This window comes from Mus musculus, chromosome 17 (genome assembly GCF_000001635.26).
Source record: "Mus musculus strain C57BL/6J chromosome 17, GRCm38.p6 C57BL/6J".
In the NCBI taxonomy this organism is placed as follows: Eukaryota; Metazoa; Chordata; class Mammalia; order Rodentia; family Muridae; genus Mus; species Mus musculus.
Window position 1 is genome coordinate 28,376,543 of NC_000083.6, and position 14,500 is coordinate 28,391,042.

Genomic DNA, 14,500 nt, shown 5'->3' on the forward strand with positions numbered 1-14,500 from the left:
GGACCCTAGCATTTATCTACCCTCTGAAGAGTCTTCCAGAATTCCAAATGTCACGTTTTCGGGAACTGTCCGCAGCTGGCAGAATCACGCCCTTGCTGGAGCACGAGGCATAATCAGAATCAGCTGCTGAGAACAGTCTGACACAGCCCCAGATCCCGATACCCGAGACTACAACAAGAACATATTCTTCTAATATTCCTGGGTTTTCAAAGAAACCCAAATTCTCACTACAGACATCCACTAGGAGTCCCCACCGAAGATTAAACCGACAGGCTGCTTCCTGTTAGATCTTCAGCCTATAAAATTGAGCCAAATAAAACCTTTTTATCAGGTTACCCAGCTTTGGACAATTTATTATACTAATAAAAATAGACAAATACGGCAGGAGAGATGGCTCAGCAGTTAAGGGCACTGACTGCTCTTCCAGAGGTCCTGAGTTTAATCCCCAACAACCACATGGTGGCTCACAGCCATCTGTAATGGAATCCAGTGCCCTCCTATAGTGTGTCTGAAGACAGCAACAGTGGACTCACATACACAAAATAAATAAATCTTTTTAAAAATAGACAAATACACAACTTCTTCTACAAAACTCTGGAACGTTCAGATAGGTGAGTCAGGAATTGAGATTCATGAGTCAGCTGCTTTCTGTCATCGATAGCAGACCTGAGCATTACTGCAGTAGACTTGATTGGAATCACATTGAAGACCTTTACAAAACAATGATATTTACCTAGCTGTGCATGTATGTGTGTGTGTGTCCTGAGAGCCCGTGCACCATGTATGCACGCCAGGCACAGCTTGTTCTCCCCCTCTACCACATGGGTCTCAGGATTTGAACTCAGGGCATCGGGCTTAGTGGCAAGCCCCTTTACCTGCCGAGCCTTCTCGCTGGCCCAAGACTATCTTTCCTTTCCTTTTTTTTTTCTTTTCAAAGATTTATTTATCATATGTAAATACACTATAGCTGTCTTCAGACACACCAGAAGAGGGTATCAGATCTCATTACAGATGGTTGTGAGCCACCATGTGGTTGTTGGGATTTGAACTCAGGACCTCTGGAAGAGCAGTCAGTGTTCTTAACTGCTGAGCCATCTCTCCAGCCCAAGACTATTTTTTCTTTAAACTCTTGTAATGTGTAGCATGCAAGCAAAAGGGCACACAAAAACCAACCAGCAAGTTCACACACAGGCATCGAGGGACACATTATGAGAGTCTCTCTTCTCCCCTTCAAAGCGACCCTGAAACCTGACTCCCATCTGCCCCCTCAAACACGGGGTCTTAATTGTCTGTCTTGAATGATTAGATTAGTGAAATTATGTGTTAATCTTTGTTTCATTTTAGTGTTTAGGACAGGGTCTCCTGTAGCTCAGGCTGGTCTCAAACCCACTCTTTTTTTTTTTTTAAAGATTTATTTATTTTTATTATATGTAAGTACACTGTAGCTGTCTTCAGACACTCCAGAAGAGGAAGTCAGATCTTGTTACAGATGGTTGTGAGCCACCATGTGGTTGCTGGGATTTGAACTCCGGACCTTCGGAAGAGCAGTCGGGTGCTCTTACCCACTGAGCCATCTCACCAGCACCTCAAACCCACTCTTTATAGCTAAGGAAGACTGTGACCTCTGACCCTGTTTCCACCTCCCCAGTCTGGGGTTAGCACCATGTCCAGTTTTATGGGGTGAAGGTGATCATACCCAGGACTTTGTGAGAGAGTTCACCAGCTAAGCCAAATCCTCAATCTTGTGTGTGAGCTTTTTAGTTTTAATTTTAAAAGTGTTATTAGTTTTTTGTTTTGTTTTGTTTTTTTTTTTTTTTTTTTTTTTTGAGGTAGGGTTTCTCTGTGTAGCCCTGGCTGTCCTGGAACTCACTTTGTAGACCAGGCTGGCCCAGAGCTCAGAAATCCGAGTGTGTGCATAAGTTTCCGTGTTCCATGTGTGTGCCCACGTGTTCCATGTGCCCACGTGTTCCATGTGCCCACGTGTTCCATGTGTGTGTCCACAGAGGTTAGAGGGTGTCAGATCCCCTGGAACCGGAGCTACAGGCAGTTGGAAGCCACCTGAGGTGGGTGCTGAGGACTGAACCCCTGCTTGGCAAGAGCCTTGCTCTCCTGCCTGCTGAGAGTCTCCCTAATGCCCTGGGTTACTTTTAACAAAGGCAAACTTGCTGGGCTTTTCATTTATGCTTGAGTTTGTGACTAGCCTGGACTAAACAAGTAAAGACCCTGTCTTTAGAAGAGGGAGAGGGTTGTTGAATGACGTTCAGAAGGCACAGGCTGGAGAGGACCTGACCATATAGGACATGCAAGGTGACCAACGTTGCTTCTGCTGTCCCTGCTGCAGGACTTGCTTCCACTCCTCCACCTTGTCCCACAGTGGGGGCTGGGCTGTGGCTCGGCTGGTAATGTACCTGCTGTAGGGGCAGGAGAATCCGAGTTTGGATCTCTGAGCCTTACATAAAAGCTGAGCTTGGTGGCGTGTGTAACATTATGGGTGGATGGAGGGCAGAGACAGGCAGATTCTTCACTGTGCTGGTTGGCCAACCTAGCCAAGTGGTTAGCTCTGGCTGGCAAACAATTGAGGACACCTGGCATTGACCCCTGGCCTCTATATGTACAGATATACAAATTCTAACACAGCTTCTCCCATCAACATTCACATAGAAGATAAAATTAAAGGCCTGGTGTGGTAGCACACACTTCTAATCCCAGCACTTGGGAGGCAGAGGCAGGTGGATCTCTGTAAATTCAAAATCAGGCTAGCCTGGGCTACACAGACAGTTCCAGAACAGCTACATGAGAGAAAGAAAACAAATATTTAAGAAACAAAGGTAGCTGAGTGTGGTGGTCTATATCTATGATCCCAGTAGCTAAGGCAGGAGGATTTCAAGTTCTAGGTCAGTTTGATTGCACTGTGTTATTCTGCTGGCATGTTGGAGTAGGAGCAGCCCAGGCAGAACACGACAAGTGACATCCCGGGGTTATTGACAGAAGTAGACAAAATATCATAAAAGTTACACACACATCGGGCAGTGGTGACACACACCTTTAATCTCAGCACCCGGGAGGCAGAGGCAGGTGGATTTCTGAGTTCAAGGCCAGCCTAGTCTACGGAGTGAGTTCCAGGGCAGCCAGGACTATACAGAGAAACAAACAAACAAACAAAAGTTACACACACACACACACACATGTATGTTTTGTGTCTTTGATTTGGGAGTTATGTGGTCTAAGTGGGGGGGGGGGGTCTAACCCCCAAATAACATTTACCACAACAGTAGCCCAGGCTGAGCTTGAACTCACGACATAACTAAGGATGGCTTCTACCTCCTGATCTCCTGTTCCCACCTGTACGTTTATGTGGCTTTGGAGATGAAGCTGAGGCTTGTGTGCGTCAGGCAAGCACTTTACCCACGGAGTCACATGCTCAGCCCCGGATTTACTCTTCCGTGGTTGTGGTAGCTTGCCTCATGGTCTTCCTGGTGGGACCTCAATCTTCCAGGTCCCCCAAATAGACACCCCACCCCCAATCCCCTGCAGGAACGCTCCAATCTGGTCCAACATCTCTGAGTTACTCATCCCCCCATCAGTTTCCTGAGCATGTTTGGAAAGGGGTCAGTGAGAGTCACGGTTCTAGAAAAATCTATGCCCTCTAGCTTCCAAGGGTCCCCGAAGAGACCCCTAATGCGTGTGGTTCTGTGGTTCTCTTGCAGAGGTCTGTGGATAAGTAGGGGTCACTGGGCTCTCTCACAGCCCTGCCCCGTCCCCACCCCACCCCACCCCCCTGCAGTCTCCGGGACTAATTTCATTAGAGCTTTATCCGGGGCTTACAAGGCCCACTGCAGCAACCTGCTGGCCCCCCCTCTCTGCCCCTAATCCCCATCTGGCCCCCTCCCTGAGTCTTATCTGCCTCCTCACTGATGAGGGAAGGACAGACGAGGATGGGTGGGGAGGGGCTGGGGATGAGGTGAGGGGTGTGGTCTCTTCTGTGATGTCTCCTCCACCTCCTTTGAGAACAACACCCACCCCAGCTGGTGGCTTCTTCCTCTGCTCCTAACCGGCCAGGAGAGCCCTGCATCCCTCGTGTTCCAGGGCAGGACTCACCCTTCCCTCTGCCCCAAAGGTCTCAGCCTTTGCTCCACCCAAGCCTGTGCTGACCTGGGTCCTTGGGTGTCACGCCCCCATCCCCTCCATTCCCACTTCTGAGGATTCTGTGTCCACACCTTGTCCCACCCCTGCCTCAGAAGAATTCTTTCCGCTGTGGCTTCATTTGCTCCTCCTATCCCCGCTAACCCCCAGGGTCAAACATGGTGCTGACACCATGGGCAGGCACCTTACCCTTAGATGGCTCTGCCCACTCTCCTGGAAACCTCCCCTGCAACCATCCTTCTCCGTTTCCCCACTCTTGACTTCCAGTGCTTTGAACCCTCCCCTATTTGGGGTTTAGCCTGTTGGAGTTCAAAAGAACCCAAAACAACCAAAGCAGTCACAAGAGCCCAGTGAAGCAAGATCTGTATTTGAATTAGGCAGGACTGACTAACCAGGAATGACAGCACTGTCCCGGGAGCTGACTGTCTTTGAACGTTCACCTTAGTATTCAAGCAGATGACAAAACCGAATTATCCTCAGGCCACTGCTGATCAATCACAAACGCAGAGCTGACTCAGCAACTGAAAGGTGACCGGAAGAGAAACTGTACAGCGTTTTGAAAGGCTGGAACCCCAAAACTTGGGGGGAGTAAAGGGAGACTGTAGCATTGCCCAATCACACTTTGATACAAGGTGACTGAGCCTTATCCGGGTCACCTGGCTTCAGGGTCCCCTCCTAGACTTCTGGGCATTCCTGAGAATGAAGGGCCATCTTCTGACCTGATGTGAGGGAAAAGATAGCCATGTTTCCTCTCTTGGGCCTCGGATCTTTTTATACTCTCTCTAGAGCACCCCAGAATGAAACTATCTTCAGCTGGCAGAATCACCCCCCTGCCAGAGCATGCATGAGGCAAATAATCTGCTATTGTGGACAATCTGAGGCGACCCTATATATCCCACAGCTGGGATTCAAACAAAACACGGCTACATAGCTGTCTTCTTTAGAGTTTTACTGCTGTGTTAGGGTTTTACTGCTGTGAACAGACACCATGACCAAGGCAACTCTTCTTATAAAGGCAACAGTTAACTGGGGCTGGCTTACAAGTTCAGAGGTTCAGTCCAGTATCAAGGCAGGAGCATGGCAGCATCCAGGCAGGCATGGCGCAGGAGGAGCTGAGAGTTCTACATCTTCATCTGAAGGCTGCTAGAAGACTGGCTTCCAGGCAGCTGGGGTGAGGGTCAGGGTCTTAAAGCCCATACCCACAGTGACACACCTACTCTTACAAGGCCACACTTTCTAATAGTACCACTTCCTGTGCTGAGCATATACAAACCATCACAATAGCATAACTGTTTTTGTTTGTTTGTTTTTTAGATTTTATTTATTTATATGAATACTCTGTAGCCTACTTCAGACACACCAGAAGAGGGCATCAGACCCCATTACAGATGGTTGTGAGCCATTATGTGGTTGCTGGGAATTGAACTCAGGACCTCCGGAAGAGCAGTAAGTGATCCTAACCTCTGAGCCATTCCTCCAGTCCTTTTTTTTTTTTTTTTTAAGAAACCCAAACTCTCACTACATACACGGTTCTTCATCTGAGGTCTTGGGTCCTAGCGAGCTGACTGGAATGCCTAGCGGCCCCTCATTCTGCAGTCAATCCTTTTACACAGGGCCAACCTAGGTTTAAGTGGCTGGAGAAACAGACTTATCCCTGATAGGTTCTGCGATCAAGTCACAGCATGGAGGGGGTGCACATGCAACAGAGTGGGGAGCGACTATGGCCAGTTGATTTAGCCACCTTCTATTACAGTAGCCTGTGTGCTCTGAGGAGCCATGGCTTGGCTGATGAGTGTAACTTGGATCTAGTGATTCTGGTCAGGGGAGCTGACATCCTGCTGTGTCCCTGAGACAGCGTAGAGGAAGCCAGATTTGGAATGCATACCTGAAATCCTGGCACTGGGGAGTCTGAGGCAGGAGGATTGCTGTAAGCTGAAGATCAGCTTGGGCTATATAGCGAGTTCTAGGCCAGCCTGAGATATAGCATAACACAGCACTCGGGAAGCAGAGGAGGGGAGATCTTCAACTGTAAGCCAGCCTGGTCTACAAAGTGAGTTCCAGGACAGCCAGGGCTATACAGAGAGACCCTGTCTCAAAAAACCAAAACACCAAAAAAAAAAAAAAAAAAAAAAAAACACCAAAAAAAAAGGAAAGAAAACAACAACAACAAAAAAGACTCTGCTTTGAAACAAGCCAATACACAAATACACAAATGCCAAGCCACAAATCAACAACCACACACACAGAAAAAAAAAAAAATCCAAGGAAGTTAAAAAGGAAAAAGTATAATGTGAAGAGAGGCGGGGAAGATTTGTCACTTGCATGTCCCTTGCTCCTGGAATGTTCCAGAAGGCACCCAGCATTCAAGATTTGTGAAGGCGGCCCGGGGAGACAGCCCCGATGGCAGAGAGCCTCCTGTACTAACACAAGGATCTTAGCACCTCATAAAGAGCTGCGAGCAGAGGCCAGGGTGCGGGGCTCACCAGCCCAACTCTGAGTGCAAGGCTCCAGGTTCATTTAGTCACATGATGGTGTGTGACAGTGTGTGAGAAAGTGTGTGTGAGTGTATGTGTATGAATGTGTGTGTGTGTGTATGTGTGGTATGAGAGAGTGTATGAGTGTGTGTTAAGTATGTGAGTGTCTGAGTGTGAGTATATGTGTGTATGAGCATCTGTGTATGTGTGTGTGTGTGTGACTGATTGTGTGTGTATGTGTGTGTGTGTATGACTGATTGTGTGTGTATGTGTGTGTGTGACTGATTGTGTGTATATGTGTGTGTGACTGATTGTGTATGTGTGTGACTGTGTGTTTATGTGTGTGTGACTGATTGTGTGTATATGTGTGTGACTGATTGTGTGTGTATGTGTGTGTGTGACTGATTGTGTATGTATGTGTGTATATGTGTGTGTTTGTGTTTGTATGTGTAAGTGTGTATGAGTATCTGTGTATGGGTGTGTGTGAGTATGTAGTATGAGAGTGTATGTGTGTTTATGTGTGTGAGTATCTGTATGTGGTGTGTGTGTGTGTGTGAGTGTTCGTATATGAATGTGTCTGAGTGTGTGTGAATGTATGTGTTTGTATGAGTGAGTGTGTTTGTGAATGTGTGTGAGTGTATGTGAGTATGCATGTGTGCACACACAAGCTTCAACCATTTTCCCAGCACAATCTTTTGAAAGCGGTGGCCACATCTCTCATCCCAGGACTGGGAGGCTGAGGCAGAGGTCCAAAGGTTCCAGGTTGAAGCTGAGAGATTCTGTAGTGAACTCTGCCAGCTCTTCTAGAGGACCTGTGCTCTGTCCCCAGCACCTAAGTTGGGTGGCCTGTAACTTTAGCTCTGGGAGATTCAATACCCACCTCTAAGGATACCCGCACGTGTCACACGTGGCACACACAGAGACACATAAATAAAAGTCAATGTTAAAAGAAAAAGAGAGCCAGGAGTGGTGGCGCACGCCTTTAATCCCAGCACTTGGGAGGCAGGGGCAGGCGGATTTCTGAGTTCGAGGCCAGCCTGGTCTACAGAGTGAGTTCCAGGACAGCCAGGGCTACACAGAGAAACCCTATCTCGAAAAATTAAAAAAGAAAAAAAGAAAAAAGAAAAAGAAAGGAAGGAAGGAAGGAAGGAAGGAAGAAAGAAAGAAAGAAAGAAAGAAAGAGAGAAAGAAAGAAAGAGAGAAAGAAAGAAGGCTTCTAGGTCATCCCCAGCTACACAGAGTTTGAGGCTAGCCTGATCTACGTGAGACTCTGCCTTAAAACAGCAATAGGTACTTGAGAGATGGGTCATAACCATTCCTAACTTCAGGTCTGTGGGATCTGGCGCCCTCTTCTGGCCTTCTTGGACACTTGTTTGCACATGATATACATATATACATTCAAACATACATATATACAGGCAAACACTCACACACACACACAAAAGAAATCTAATAGCAACAAAGTTGAAATTTGGGAGCCATCTCATTAAACTGTTTGGCTGGAGGCCTACTGGCCTCAAAACCGAACCGCATCTTCTAATGCACAAACACAGGGCATCCCCTTGTAGGCTCTGGACTTTACTCCCGGAGACTGTGCTTCGCAGCTTTCTGAGAACATCTCCACACAGGGTTTTTGACTTTGAGCCTGAATATTTTATACTGTTTTTCTCCCCGTGGGCCACAATGAGCCCAAGGGCTCGCGCACGCCAGGTAAGTGCTCCACGGCAGAGTGCTACCCATGGCCCTGAGTTTCTGTCTTTTATTTTTACTTTTAGCTGAAATTCTCAAGCATGTGTGTGGTGTAGACACGAGGTGCGGACATTTACCCACTTACGTCTGAGAATGCAGAGACCTGGGGGCATTTGGGTGTCTTCCTTTATGTGGGCCACCTTCAGCCGCCAACACTGGGGTTACAGGGACATGCAGCTTAAAAAAAAAAGCATTAAAAGAACTACTTTGAGGGGAGGCGTCCTATAGGGTGGGGTCCTATAGGGTGGGGCCCTATAGGGTGGGGTCCTAGGGTTTGAACTTGAACTCATCTCACTGGCCCATGGCCATCGTTGTATTTTATCCCTCATGAAGCCAGGCTGGACTCACTCCCTCTGTGGCTGGAGACAACCTTGGACTTCTCAATCCCTGCCTCCGTCTCCCAGTGTGGGACTGTGGGGCTGTGATGCCACACCTGGCTCCAGAACGGGTTCGTAAATTACCTTTTCATTTTGGATTGCACGTTCCTAGCACATAGAGAACCCGGCCCTCTGCCTCCGCTCTCAGGTGCTGGGATTGGATTGCAGGTGCCACTGTGTCCAGCCCAGGGTTTTTGTTTGCTTGAGACAGGGTTTCTCTCTGTAGCCCTGGCTGCCCTGGAATTCACTCTGTAGACCAGGCTGGCCTCGAATTCAGAGATCCGCCTGCCTCTGCCTCCCAAGTGCTGGGATTAAAGGCGTGCACTACCACGCTTGGCAGCCCAGAGCTTTTTTATAGTCTATGGATATCCTGATATATATATATATATATATATATATATATATATATATATATATATATATATATATATATATATATAATTTATTTTCTTTTTGTGCTTTGCCTGTATGTATGTATGTATGTGTAGCACATGTGTGCCTGATATACTCATCAGATCCCTTGGAACTGGAATTATAGACAGTTATGAACTGCCATGTGGGCACTGGGAATCAAACTTGGGTCTTCTGCAAGAACAAGTGCTCTTAACTACTGAGGAATTTCTTCAGTCCCCTCGTGGTATATTGTGGTGTATTTTTGATAGGCACATGATGACTATGATACACAAACACACATATGTGTATATGCATGTTATTTTACCCACATGTATATATGTGTACTATCTGCGTGCCTGGTGCTCCCCCCGCCCCCCGAGCCCAGAGAGGGGCATTGGGCCCTCTGGAACTGGATTTATAGACAGCCGTGAGCCACCTTGTAGATGCTGGGAATCGAACCCAGGTCTTCTGGAAGAGCAGCTAACTTCTAATGGCTGAGCTACCTCTCCAGCTCCCAAGGTCTATTTCTAATAGGCACATGGCTAGCGTGGTACAGGCTACCCTTCCAGACCCCTGTGTAGCTGGACAGGCATAGCCTTGAAGTCTAACCACTGAATGTGGGTCAAGGCGACTGTGCAGTTATTTGTAAGCTGCGCTGAGCGCGAGGCCGCTTGGCGGAGATCTTCCGGGTGACGCCCACCAGAGGGCAGCACTGAGTGTCTGCGTTGGAGACCCACGTACCTGAAAGACTCCCTGGCTCTTAACAGAAAAAAAGCGTTACCTGCTGGCTTAACAGTTCTCTACCATCTTTCTGGGGTCCCCAGGGCGTGAAGCATCTCCCTTTTTGGTTCTTCATATATTACTTAATTCCCAGGCTGGCAGTGGCTGCTCCTCCCATCAAGAGCGCTTGCCGGCAACCGCAACACAATTACCGGCAGTGGTGAGGTGTTCAGCCTCCCTCAACACCCTGACCCAGATTGCTCTGCTCATCTGCATCTGAGTGCTTCAACCATCCCTGGACTCTACCAGTCACAGCCCTCGCTCCGCTGACCTGGTGCGCCTGCGTACATGGTCTCTGTTCTCTGCTGCACAGAGATGCCCACTTCTACACTGGGGCAGTGCTTTGCATGTTGATCCAGCCCCTCACACCCTCACTCCATTGGGATTAAAAAAACGATCCCCTGTGTTTTGGCGCTGGGGAGATGGCTCAGCTGTTAAGAGCACTGGTTGCTCTTCCAGTGAACCCAGCTTTGGTCTCTGTCACCCACGAAGCAGCTGACTGTAACTCCAGTCTCAGGTGAGCCTTTCCTTTTGCCTCCAAGGGCACCAGACACTTATGCAGTAAACAGACATACACGTAAGCATCCATATGTAGCCGTGCATTGTTAATCCACTCTGAGTTCCCCGGGGGTGATCGCATTTCTTTCTTTATTTTTTTTTCCATTTTTTATTAGGTATTTAGCTCATTTACATTTCCAATGCTATACCAAAAGTCCCCCATAGCCACCCACCCCCACTCCCCTACCCACCCACTCCCCCTTTTTGGCCCTGGCGTTCCCCTGTACTGGGGCATATAAAGTTTGTGTGTCCAATGGGCCTCTCTTTCCAGTGATGGCCGACTAGGCCATCTTTTGATCGCATTTCTTGACACCGCCAGACTTCTCTGGATTTGAGAATGAAACACACACACACACACACACACACACTTTATTATACCTTGACTAGCTCAATGGTTGGGCACTTCCAAACCTCCCAGCAGCTAGCACACCCTCCCCTCCGGTATTCCAGGTTAACACTTTCTAAATCTCTATTTATCTTTGCTGCCCTGTTTCCTCCTGGGCAGCCCTCCCATGCACTTTCCCTTTGTACCCACATTGCAGATTTCTCTCCTGAAGCTCTGAAATCTGATCTCTCTGCTTCCCCACCATGGAGATTCCGTGCCTTCTCCCTTCTGCGTTCCTTGCCCAGGAATCCTAAAAGCCCCGCCTCTTTCCACCATGCCCTGGCCATTGTCTTCGGCACTTTATTGGTGAATCAAAAACCAACAAGGACCCTCTGCGTCTGAATGTGCAGATTCCTATGTGATTTTGGGAGCCAAATTAAGACAAAGCATTAGAACCAATCCCAACATCCACACACACGAAACAAATAAAATTAAAAATGAATAAAAGCTCTCTTGGGACTGGAGAGGGGGCTCAGAGTTTAGTGGCAGTTGTTTCTCTTTCGAAGAACCCGAATTTGGTTCCTAGCACCCACATCAGGTGACTCACAACCAAGCACTCCAGTGATCCAACATCTTCCTCAGGTCTACACTGGTGTGGCAGGAGCAGGTGCTGTGTACACACACACACACACACACACACACACACACACTGTTTTAAAATGGTCTCTTCCTCCAGTACTCTTTATTAACTGATCATCAACTGTGCACAATAAATATATGTGAAAACAAAAACAAAATGTTCCTCATGTACACCAGACAACCACATACTACATCATGTATGCCGGACAACCACATAGTCGATCCACTTGAGCAGACCTCTGCTCCCCTTCTGCCTCTGTGGCCCGGAGCCACCCACTCTTCAGGGTTCTGCCATTCTGCCACCTGAGATTGGCTCACCTGCTCTTGAGCACTGCAATTGTATGCGGCCCATTCTACAGAGTATAATATTGAGCCTGTGTTCTTTCATACCAGAGAAATCTTGCATTTCAGGTGTTAGGTGTTGCACTCTGCACAGAAAGCACAGAGTGGTACGCATGCCAGTGTGGCTTTGTTTCTCCAGGCTGAGTATACTTTTAGTACTATTTATTTAGAGATGGGGTCTCACTATGTAGTCCTGGAATTTGCACTGTAAGCAGGCTGAGCTTGAACTCAGTGCTGGGATTTAAGGTGAGAGTCACCATGCCAGGCTAGAAGGTGGTGTAGGATAGTTCATAGCTGTTTTGCTGTTCACACCACTGTTCGTGCAGCTGTTCATACAGCTGTTCATCAGCTGTCCATGCAGCTGTTCACACAGCTGTTCATGCAGCTGTCCAAGCAGCTGTTCATGCACCTGTTTGTGCAGCTGTTCATACAGCTGTTCATGCAGCTGTCCAAGCAGCTGTTCATGCAGCTGTTCGTGCAGCTGTTTATGCAGCTGTTCGTGCAGCTGTTCACACAGCTGTTCATGCAGCTGTCCATGCAGTGGTATCTTTTAAAATGCTTCTTAAAAATTAGTGCATCTTAGTGTGTGTGTGTGCATGCATGCATGCATACGTGTGCATGCGCTCCCGTGCATGTGAAGGTCAGAAGACAACTTGCAGACTCCTTCTACCATGTGGGAAGCAGGGATCCAATACAGGTCATCCGTATTTACCCACTGGGCCACCCTGCCATCTCTTAGTAACTGGTATTTGGAGCGTTTGAAACCTTCTCTTCATGGGAGGAAAGGGCAATGGGAAGGGTACGCCTACTGAGGTGTAACACTGCTGGCTCTACGGTGCCCATGGCATCGGGTACCAGTGCTATCCTTGTTAGTCAGCTCTGAAGAACTGACTGATTGACTGATGCCCTTTGGCTGGTCTCCAAGACATGAGGTGTCCTTCTGCCCACTGGTGGAATCCTTGGCTTTTCCATGCTGAGCCAAGCCCCTCATTTCAGCCTGAGCACTTCCTGGGCCATGTCACCTCTCCTGTATGGCTCTCTGGGAGTTTCCCTTCGATTTGCTGTTCTCTGTGGTTGGCACGTCTGTGCCTGACCCCACAGGCATGGCCTCCAAGCTGGGCCTCCCTCACTACAGGATGGACCACCTGCCAGGTTAGTTCTAGAACCAGGTCACTGGGGCAAGAGGCTGCAGGGCAGAGCTCAGCCTGGGGGAAAGGGAAGGTGCCAGGATCAACAGCAAATCCTCCAGGGCTCAGTTAGCTTCTCTACCTACTATCCCCCCCACCCCAACTGTTCCCCAACTCTTCCTTTCTCTTCCCCTCACCTTTAGGGCAGGCCAGGACCGGCCAGCAGGGTCCCTTCAGACCACAAAACCCATCCACCAAAATCCCGCTCAATCTTCAGCCCAGAGGGCTCCAGGTTCTGCCCGCCCTATTCACCTCTCCTTTCTCTCTCACCCTCTGCCCAACCTTTGGCCCTTTCTCACCCCCCCTCCAATCATTGCTTCCTGTCTTGGGATTAAAGGCATGCAGCCCCCCCCCCCAATGTCTGCTTTGGCTTTTCTATTCTTTCTTTTCTTCTTCTTTCTTCTTCTTTCTTTCTTTCTTTCTTTCTTTCCTCCTCCTCCTTCTTTTCTTCTTCTTCTTCTTCTTCTTCTTCTTCTTCTTCTTCTTCTTCTTCTTCTTCTTCTTCTTCTCCTCCTCCTCCTCCTCCTCCTCCTCCTCCTCCTCCTCCTCCTCCTCCTCTTCTTCTTCTTCTTCTTCTTCTTCTTCTTCTTCCCTGGAACTCACTCTGTAGACCATTCTGGTCTTGAACTCAGAAATCCGCTTGCCTCTGGGATTAAAGGCATGTGCCACCACACCCGGCTGGCTTTTCTTTTCTTTCTTTCTTTTTTTTTTTTTTAAAGATTTATTTATTTATTATATGTAAGTACACTGTAGCTGTCTTCAGACACTCCAGAAGAGGGAGTCAGATCTTGTTACAGATGGTTGTGAGCCACCATGTGGTTGCTGGGATTTGAACCTTTAGAAGAGCAGTCGGTGCTCTTACCCACTGAGCCATCTCACCAGCCTCTGGCTTTTCTTTTTATAGTGATTTATTTTTGAGATGGGGTCTCAAGGCGAGCAGGCTCTAAGAAGCAATGTAGTTGAAGATGGCCACTGATCCTCCTGCCTCCACCTCCTGAGGATAGGGGTGGAAGTCAGGGCTTTGTGCTTCCTGGTCGCACACTGAGAACTGAGCTGCAGCCTCTGCCCTGTGTCAGGTTTTCCTCCAGAGCTGGCATCCCTGGAGGCTGATATTTATTTACTTGTCTGTTTGTTTGTTTATTTATTTATGTGAGTACTCTGTAGCTGACTTCAGACACACCAGAAGAGGGAGTCAGACCCCATTATAGATGGCTGTGAGGCACCATGTGGGTGCTGGGATTTGAACTCAGGACCTCTGGAAGAGCAGTCGGTGCTCTTAACCGCTGAGCCATCTCACCAGCACTATACAGCTTGATTTTTTTTTTTTTTTTTTTTTTTTTTTTTTTTAAGATTTATTTATTTATTTTATGTAAGTACACTGTAGCTGTTTTCAGACACACCAGAAGAGGGCATCAGATCTCATTACGGATGGTTGTGAGCCACCATGTGGTTGCTGGGATTTGAACTCTGGACCTTTGGAAGAGCAGTCGGGTGCTCTTACCCACTGAGCCATCTCACCAGCCCGATTTTTTT